This window comes from Amphiura filiformis, chromosome 2 (genome assembly GCF_039555335.1).
Source record: "Amphiura filiformis chromosome 2, Afil_fr2py, whole genome shotgun sequence".
Lineage (NCBI taxonomy): Eukaryota > Metazoa > Echinodermata > Ophiuroidea > Amphilepidida > Amphiuridae > Amphiura > Amphiura filiformis.
In genome coordinates, this window is record NC_092629.1 from 48,207,025 (window position 1) to 48,217,441 (window position 10,417).

General features: G+C 38.1%; 1 long non-coding RNA gene across 1 annotated transcript; it reads right to left on the bottom strand.

The window, feature by feature from the left end:
• Positions 1 to 654: 654 nt before the first annotated feature.
• LOC140136122 (uncharacterized) lies at positions 655 to 5,515 on the bottom strand. Its single transcript, XR_011856615.1, has 3 exons — positions 5,498 to 5,515; positions 1,493 to 1,973; positions 655 to 743 (listed from the first exon to the last, which is right to left on the bottom strand). It is a non-coding gene; the product is annotated as an uncharacterized lncRNA (long non-coding RNA).
• Between the last annotated feature and the right edge of the window lie 4,902 nt (positions 5,516 to 10,417).

Genomic DNA, 10,417 nt, shown 5'->3' on the forward strand with positions numbered 1-10,417 from the left:
CAAATCAGCTGCTAGTAGGTACTTGCTGCAAGTGCAAGTTGTAAAACCTAGACTGGGATCCATGACTAAGTATTCTGGGCCTTCAATCATTCTGGACCATTTTGAGGTACCCCGGCACACATTCATTTGCATTGGACCTTATTGCCTTTAGAATCCTTTAAATTAACCAATAAAAAAGTTACTAAACTCATTTACGGCAGGCATTTTCGGGTAATTTTGTACCCGGGTACCTGATGTTTTGTGCGGGTAATCGCATGATTTCGCATCAGGTACGGTACCATACCCGAAATTGCAACAATTTTTTTAAAAACTTTTTCTCAGTTTTGGAGTGTCCCTGGCTTTAATGATTTCAAAATGCATTGAATTTGTATCAATTTTGCAATCATTGGTAGAGTATGACATATGAACACAAATTATCACTTTGCATATTAAAATAAAAATTGGTCAACCATGAATGATCCTATCATTGAGCTCTAGGTCCATGGACACTCCAAATCAAAACAAAAAAAAAAAAACGGTAACCCGATGCTGGCTCTCTTTCCGGGTAGCGAAATCTCGGTCGGTACCCAAAAAGTTAAACCCAACCGAAAATGCCTGCCTTAAACTCATTGTACATTGTACATACCAGATTTTGATGGTTCACGGTTGAGTTAAGCTATACACCATGATTTGAAGTCACAATGAACATCTGAAAGTAGTTTGTAACCGTACAGTTCACTTCAAGTTGACATCACTGATATAACCTAGTTGTGAAAATTCAAAAAATAAGGTCTTAAAATGGAGCTTTTACAAGAGTCAAGAACAGCAAGAAAATAACAAGCCAACTGCATTCGCACCGAATCCTGTCCGGTTGACTCCTTTTAAATAAAAGGGGTGTTGGACATTATCCAGAAGAAGAAGTTTTCCTCCAGGTTTCTGAAATTGGGCTTCTCCATGGTGCACTTACATATGTAAGCTAGCACCAAAGTTACATGTGAGGCCTGTAGTCTGATCAGTACCAAATTCAAAATGCATTCAAGTCATTGTTTGGCTATTTATTTGCATGCAAAAGTAAACTGCGCACCCTTTGGACCCTAAGTGCCGCAAATTACTTGATCAAATATTCATAGGAGGGGCAAAAACTTCTGTTTAATTTACAGTGTGCTATATTTATGCAAAGTAAAATATTATGACCCCCCCAATCTGGCCATCAAAGGGTACAATTACCGAATAGGGTGCAACTTGCTAGACTTGAGTGCAGTCCTCGTTCACGGAGTTTAGGGTTAGGGTTTAGGGTTGGGGTAGGGCAGTCTTGTAATAAGACTAGTAGAGTTGCACCCTATTCGGCAATCGCTCCCATCAAAGTCGAAAGTGCTTATATTATAATATTCTTGTGGCCCTCTTAAAAATTCCTTCACAACATTTTGACCCCCCCTCTTCCAAAGAAAATGACAGCCCCTAAATTTTGGAGAAATGGAATAGAACATATTAAGCTTATTAATAGTGTACTTACGTTCACATGTATTTTGAATCGTGTTCCAGATTCATGCACTAGCCATGCTACTATTACTAACTAGTGCACTTGCTGTGCATCACAACGACAATCGAGTGAATCTAATCTAACAATGTCCACTACTTTGGCGGGTAGTTTTCCCCAGGGTTTTCCCGAATCACAATGGCTCTCTATAGGTTTCTGTCCTGCATCTTGAAATCTTCTACCTCCAATCCTGTGTCTATACCTCTGGTTAAATGGCACTGAACCTCTCAATTTGAGAAAACCCTTCACAAAATTAACCAACTGTCGAGGCCGAACTGTCATGATTCGTCTTGCTTATTCACAGCCCGTGGTAATACAGGAACAATTATTTGTGACCTTGATGTGTCGTTAAGTCATATCATGCGATGACACTGTCGCAATGTACACCAGCACCAACCCTCTTAATGAATGGAACTACATGTCTTTGGCCAGTTTCTCTTGAACATCCATGTTTTTTCTGTGAAAATAGAGCAAATAAACGAAAATTAAAATTAAAAGATTAACTTGATACTTAAGCTGAAATTACAGCTAGGTTTAGGTGACAAAAAACCCTGTTCTACAGGCCCATCTGACCTAGATTTTGTGTCTTGGGTGTTTTTTAGAAAAAAACTATGAATTAATGGAGCAAGTTAAAAAAAATGGCAAAAATTTTATCTATCTTAGTAATTTTACAGGTATTTTAAGGTCATTTGCACAAGAAAAATGCTCAACTGACCACACCTACACAGGTTTATTTCCATCGTATTTGAGTGTACAAATTGAAGAATCGTGGAGGAAAAGTGAACAAAATGACAGACCGTACTGGCAAAAGCAGCCTGCCTATTCCCAATTTCAACAACACAATATTGATGTCCATCATTTCTATTAAAAAGCAATGAGCATCATCTGTGTTTTTGTGTGCACCAACTCTTTGTGTTTTTTGAGTGAGTTTCGAGTACTTTCCTAACCACCTTTCCCATGAATGTGGGAAAATGACAGCACTTGTAATTTTTGGTTAAATGTTAAAGTCAATTTAGTTAATTAAGTGCAATTTTAGCAACAGTTTTGATGCGATCACCCCGTCAGAATCGGCTATGTTTATTTCGAACTTCCCTTGCTATTACGGTGTCATGCTTCATCAATTTCTGCTAGATTTTGATAGCTCAGGTCTCTAGCCTCAAAAGCTATTGGTGAGCAAATTCGAAGCTAGACTACCAGAGTACCAGGGTGCATTCTTAGTACCATTGCCAATCCCTGGGTTGTACAAAATGTATAGGGTTGGAAATGTTCCAACATGCTACACATTCCACCCCTAGAGCACACCAACAGTTTAATTCCTATGTAAACCCAGCTTACAGCCCCACATTTTCTGGGATGATGGGGTAAGTAGGCCTACTTGAAATGAATTGCATAATTATCATGATTACGCATGTCGCACACATAACACATTTGATCGAGAAGTCGATCCTTAATCCATTCCAGGCCACTGATATTATGTAGAAACCGACGATTGATTATTATGGACTGAGCTTTGGAGTTACATGTATCTCAAATCATGTCAGAATCAGTCAAGCATAACACCACGTTTAAAGCAATGGAAATTTGGAAGTATTAAACAACAACGCAGATCACGATGGGTATACAGCACAAAGAAAAAGTTGCTCAAATGACACATATCATCAGCTTAATTGTTAGCATGGTTAATCTCATAAAATAAAAATGAGCAAACTCTGAAGATACAGATAAGTCATCAAAATAAATTTGGTACCCTGGTAATATTTTATATAAACTTTTAAAATAAAGAATTTTTTAAGGGGGTACTACACCCCTGGCCAATTTTGAGCCTATTTTTGCATTTTTCTCAAAAATTATAGCGCATTGGTGACAAGTAAGATATGTATATTATAGGGGCAAGGACTACAATGTACAACTACTGCACTGAAAATTCAGCAACTCAAGGCTAGTAGTTACTGATTTATTGATCAAATATTGGTTTTCCCTCATTTTTGACTGTAACTCCACAACTGTTGCCTGTGCTGAAATAAAATTTCCAGTGCAGTAGTTGTAGTCCTTGCCCCTATAATATATCTTACTTGTCACCAATGCGCTATAATTTTTGAGAAAAATGCAAAAATAGGCACAAAATTAGGCAGGGTGTAGTACCAGGCTGTCAACTTTTGGAATTGCTTGGCGTGAGACAGAGGCGTACTGGGATTTGCCGACTCAATGTTCATTTTGTACCATGATTATTTGAGCCACGGCGCCGAGAATGTGAAAAGCGGGGGGTAGGAGCAACAAATTATTCATGACGATGCGTGAGATTTTACTCATTTTCCAGCTTTTTGCGTGAGCTTTACTACCTTGGCGTGAGATTATACTACTACCTTGGCGTGAGACCGTGAGAAAGTGACCCAATGCGTGAGAGTTGACAGCCCTGTGTAGTACCCCTTAATGTGTTTGAAAATTGGCGATGATTAAGCGACTGAAGTAGTTTATAGTTCCATGCTCTATCTCTGTCCAGTGTTCACACTGTGTCATCGTGGATAGTAGACGATTTCTAGATCAAATGATAAACAGACAGTAAGCTTACTTCAACCCAACAGAAGCCAGCTGCTCGGTCTAATATTTATTCATAACCTCATTTTATACGTGAAGCCTGTAATCCAATCAAAAGAAATTGATTGCCTGACCGCGCACTAATTGCATTAATAATAACTCACAATGACTCGGACGCAAGAACAATGACTTTCTGCAGCGTGAGTGTATAAGCTACATGTTATGGCAACGCACACACCTACGCGATGCCGTCGCGCTTCTGTGATTGGTAGCTCTTGTTGTCGGGCGCGAATGTTATATTCGCCTGGTTGATTTTTTTGTAGGGTAGGTTACAACAATGATTAAAACTGGTTATATTTAACAGTGTTTTATGGTATAAAATAACATAAAATGCCATTTTGATTTGTTCAAAATATTAGATACGACGGTAATGAATGACAATAATAACTGCACCATCTATTTTGAGGTCATTGTGTGAAATTGTTGGGTTTTGTTTTGGGCCTCGGTATTTTTCCTCGGTTGGAAAAATACCTCAGCCCAAAACAATTTCACACAATTCACCTTTTCAGTAAATCCCATAAGCCTTTGCGAGTACACCTGAGAATTTGTCATTTGATGTCACGCTGACTAGCAATGGGCAGTAACCATGTTCGATAACCGATGTGCGCATCGGCGCACACTGGCGTGACGTCAAATGACGAGGTCTCAGGTGTAGGCCTACTCGCAAAGGGTTATGGGATTTACCAAAAGGTGAATGACCTCAAAATAGATGTGTGCAGTTATTATTGTCTAAATATTATGCATCTCTGACTGTGCAATGGTATTTCCAGCATGCCAGGTAGTAGGTACATCCACGGCCTTGGCCCTTGCTAACGTACCGGTACATGTTTACATACACATACCCATTTACATAGTTCCAGTAACTGAGTGTAACCATATTCATTATGTTTATGATAAAGACTGAAGTCTTGCTGGCAAGACTACCTATTTACATGGCATGTACATGTAGCACTCAGACATACATGCATGCTGGATGCTGTACATGTATATAATCATGTATACCGCCTTTAATACCGGTAGCGGCCATGCATGATATTGAAATCGTTTACTTTATATTATTAAAAAAAACAAGTACATTTTTTAACCTTGGGCCATTCATTAATTGACAGCGTTTTTATTCACTTGCATACAAGATCAGATATAAAATTAGAAGGTGTACCAAGTGCCCAAAATCATGGGAAAAGTTCAAAATGATTTGAAAATCCTACCGCTGCTACTGCCTTGTTGCAGCACGGCACGGTGAATCACTTATGCAGAGCTCCGGAAACAAGTACAGAATTTGGGTCCCCGGGATTTGGGTGCAAAGTAATGTACAATTTCAGGAAATATTTATCGCTGATGATGAAACCGAATTCATTTTAAGAATATTTTAGATCAAATAATTACCTTCGATTCGAAAATGTAGTTACTCTTGCAATATGAACACCTTTTTTCAGCATTTTTATTCCATCACGGCTATGCATGTATACATGGCTTGGAAACAGGACGGTTCGCACCCTTTCAATTTCGCACCCGTGCACTTTCGCCCCCTTTTTAAACCGCGGGTAATGTGCTGCTGTTGATTGATGATGCACGATCGATCGCTTCAACTCCCGGCGGTACAGTGGGGTGTTGTATGTGTATAGTATTGGTTGACTGTATAGTCCCGGTGTTTAGTGTTGATTGTCTGTGTTTGCAGTACCGGTACTGAGTCCAGCGTGTACAAAAGCAAATAAACACAGCCAAAAAAGAAAGTCTCCAGTAGTTCCATCCCCATTTAATCAGATTCTGATGAGTTTATGGCAAAATAATTTATATAATAATTTTCTATACACTCTCCTTCGAAGATTGATACCAAATTTGATATCAAAAGTTTAATCATCGTGAGCATAGAAACATTTGTTTGGAAATTCGTGCAATTTTAAAAATGACATAGGAATTGTATCACGTAGCAGAGCTAGCGTGAGTGCCAAGAATTACGTCGCCTGAATAGGCCGGCAGGTTAAAGGTTTGCCCATGCATGTCAAAATGCAAATCAAATACCCCGCTCTTTCAATTGTGCGCAGGCAAGGGTACAATGATTCCTGTACGGGCATGCTTCAGGCCACATAATAAGCTGATACCATGCATTGATTTTTGCGTGGTCAATTCGTAATTTGTCATTTTTAAAATTGCACGAATTTCCAAATAACGGCTCCTTTGCTCATGATGATTAAACTTTTGATATCAAATTTGGTATCAATCTTCGCAGGAAAGTGTATAGAAAATTATTATATAAACTAGAGCGGTTCTCGGGCTTCGCGGTTCTCTGCTTTGGTGGTTTGTTTTGGTACTGAATGGTACATGTGTTTGGGTGATCATTGATGGTGTTTGTGATCGATTGGTTTAGGTTGGGTGATGTATGTTTTGTTTCTGTTCAGAACCTTGTGGGGATTTGGCGAGTCGATGGGTGGGGTAATTAGTTAAATGTTTGTAAGAAGGGAAAGTGAGAGGTTAGAGAGTTAAAATGAGGTAGACGGTAGAGGTTTGTAAAGGTTGAAGGGAAAACATAGGAGCATGGACACTTGGCCTGGTGAAATAGTTGTTGAATAGAAGTAAGAAGTTGAATGTATAATGTTTGTTGATGAATGAGACCGATTTGACCGAATTAATTACACGTCTGTCTGCAGTGGATACTTTGAAGGGAAGTGACGGCCCGGGTTGCCAAAAGATTTCAGCCTGAATTGCGGGTCAAATAATCGAAAAGTCGCCCAATTTTTCTCTTTACCATTGGTTTCTATGGGACATGAAATGATCGGAAGTCGCGGGAGCCAATGTTGAAAAGTCGCCCAATTTTTTCTTAACCATTGGTTTCTATGGGACAGGAAATTGTCAAAAGTCGCGGGGAAAATCTTCAAAAGTCGCCCAATTGGGCTACCAAATCGCGGGTTTGGCAATCCTCACTCACTGACGGGCGCATGTGACGCTTTCTTTGGCGTGGTGTAAACAAAAACATGGAATATAGCATAGGCGTGCGCAACATCATTTAAATTAATTATTATTTACCGATACAACATTGTAGGCGTTTCAATGTACAAAAACTTGTGTCATAGCGTTACGTAATCGCTATCATCATCATCAATTCGCTCAACACGATGAGTCATTCATCAAGTCAAGTACCAATTTCCTTGATGTGTTTATTATACAGGTTTGGGCAAAATCGATTTTTCTTTTATAATATCCCGTGGACGGCAATGCACAAAACGTACTACGCCATAATATAAATAAGGCTAAATAAAAATAAAATGATGTTTCCGGTAACATGCTCTGAAAAAATTGGGACGGAAGGAAGGAAAAAAAATTATTTACACATACTGAAATTTCGACCCAATTTAACACTTGAAGGCTAGCCAATAGAAAAACAGTATGACTCGGGGTCTCAATCGCAAAAGCTCTTCTCATACTACATAACAAGTGTGTCGTACTGTCCAATATCATTTACCTACTCTCTGTCATTCACTGTTCTTGTCTATATATAAAAGCTTTTTCTGTTTGTGCAATTATAGAAAACTGCTACATACAATTGGGAAATTTATGCAATACAAAACACTAAACAGATAAAATAATATTTTGAAATGACCATAATTAGGGGTAGAAAAAAGTAAGGAGTCAAAACTCCAAATGGACCCTCTTGTCTTAAATCCAAAAAATAGGGGTCCATAACCAAACTTTTGGGATCCAAAAATAGTCAAATATAATATTAACTTGTAAACAGTTAATGACTTGAACGTGAAATCAATAAGTGTAAATCAAACCAATTTTTTAAGTTTACCTGACTTGGGGATCAAATCTCGACAGAGGTTTCTTGCCAATACAACATTTTACTAATTTGACCTCAGATGACCCCTGGTGACCCCCAAATGACCTTACCAAAATATGGCTCTAAATGGTGACTGTATCCACCAAGTTTCATGCCCATATGACAGTTTTTACTAATATGACCTCTGGTGACCCCAAAATGACCTTCAAAAAATTTGGCTCTAAATGTTGACTGTACTAACCAAGTTTCATGCCCATATGACAGTTTTAACGAATTTGACCTCAGATGACCTCTGGTGACCCCAAATGATCTTCAAAAAATTTGGCTCAAATGTAAACTGTACTTACCAAGTTTCATGTCCATATGACAGTTTTAACTAATTTGCCCTCGGATGACATATGGTGCCCCCGAAATGACCTGAAGAATTTGGCTCTAAATGTTCACTGTATTAACCAAGTTTCATGCCCATATAACAGTTTTAACTAATTTGACCTCAAATGACCTCTGGTGACCTGAAATGACCTTAAAAGAATTGGCTCTAAATGTTGACTGTACTAACCAAGTTTCATGTCCATATGACAGTTTTAACTAATTTGACCTCAGATGACCTCTGGTGACCTCAAAATTACCTTCAACAAATTTGGCTCTAAATGTTGACTGTATTAACCAAGTTTCATGCCCATATGACAGTTTAACCTAATTGACCTCAGATGACCTCTGTTGACCCCTGAAATGACCTTCAAAAATGTGGCTCTAAATGTTGACTGTATTAACCAAGTTTCATGCCCATATGACAGTTTAACCTAATTTGACCTCAGCTGACCTCTGGTGACCCCAAATGACCTTCAAAAAATTTGGCTCTAAATGTTGACTGTACTAACCAATTGTCATGCCCATATGTCAGTTTTAATAATTTGACCTCAGATGACCTCTGGTGACCCCAAAATGACCTTCCAAAATTTTGGCTCTAAATATTGACTGTACCCACCAAGTATCATGCCAATGTGATGTGACAGTTTTACTAATTTGACCTTTGGTGACCCCTGAAATTACCCTCCACAAATTTGGCTCTAAATATTGAATCTACCCTATCAAGTTTCATGCCCATATGATAGTTTTTACTAATTTGACCTCAGATGACCCCTGGATGACCTTGACCCATTAACCAATACAAACTTGTTCTGTCTCGGGTCATGATGAACCCACCCACCAAAAAGTTTGGGTCAAATAATAATTGCCCTTGTAAAACAAACTGGGACATCCCCATACCCCCCATTTAACATGTGCTTAATATGTGACGTGTCATGTCAAAAGGAGACACTTTTGGGCAGGTTATCAATTTTGAGGTTTTTACATATCTTAAATACAGAGATATTTTGCTCCTCAATGCCGTTTTCCCCAATGTAATCGGACATTCGTAAGCGAAGATATTGAGTTCGTAAGTTATGGTATTATAAAATTGGAAATTGAGATATCGGCCTTTAAAAATATTATTGACAATGTTGAGAGTAGGAATTACCTTGAAAATGTCTCAAAAATACAAGATGTCAGTTATATTTGGGTCTGAAACTATCAGACAATATTTTTAACATTACTAACATCACAAATTCGCAATAAACCGAAATTGTGAACAAGAATTTGTCTTTAAAAAAGACAAGTTCACGGATCAGGTGTATAGTACACGTACTTTGAACTACTTTGGTCTAACATTTAATATTCATATCTAACCTACTCTGCACTTATTCAACAATAAATATGTGATATGAGACTTAATAATGATACCTGCATCTTGACTCTGGAAAACAATATTTTTTAAAAACCTCATTTTGCATTTAGTTTTTTAAGCCCCCTCGGGAGCCACATAGAGGATCTCATTTTGCATTTAGGTTTTTATTGCGTTGCAAAGTAGCAAAACTTTCTTTATATATGGCCCAATTTGTGCCTGGAAAAGGCTATCCCCTCTTACAACCTATCAGCAGGTCTGATTTCTATAATGAGGTGTCACCGGGTTTGCAAGAGATAATTAATACCGTACCAAATCTAAACACCATGAAATTCACCACATCACGACCAAGCTCACATTGGGCGCCCGTTCCTTTTTAAAGGAATTTTTTATGTCAGGGTCATGGTCCAGCTTTTATATGACACCAATATTACACAGGTTTATACACATGGGTTATTACAATGGTCAATAAACATTCAATTAACTGGGTTATTACAAGAGTAAACATTCAATTAACTATAGATAAATGGACTTAGTTTTGTGCATTGTAATTATATTGAACTTTTTCTGAAGTAAATCGCCTGCTGCATGGTTTTCTAATTGGAATACAGATGATATGTTTACTTTGTGATTAGGCCTGATGACCATGAAATGGTAGTTTTGATAAACCAATCAGTTATGTGTATTGTGAGCATGTGATGGCTATAAGCCAATTGAAAACATGTTTATAAAAAAGGCTAAAAAAATCCTCCACTTAAAAGACTCTTTGCCGGGTGTAAGACTAAATATTAAGTTGTCATAGATT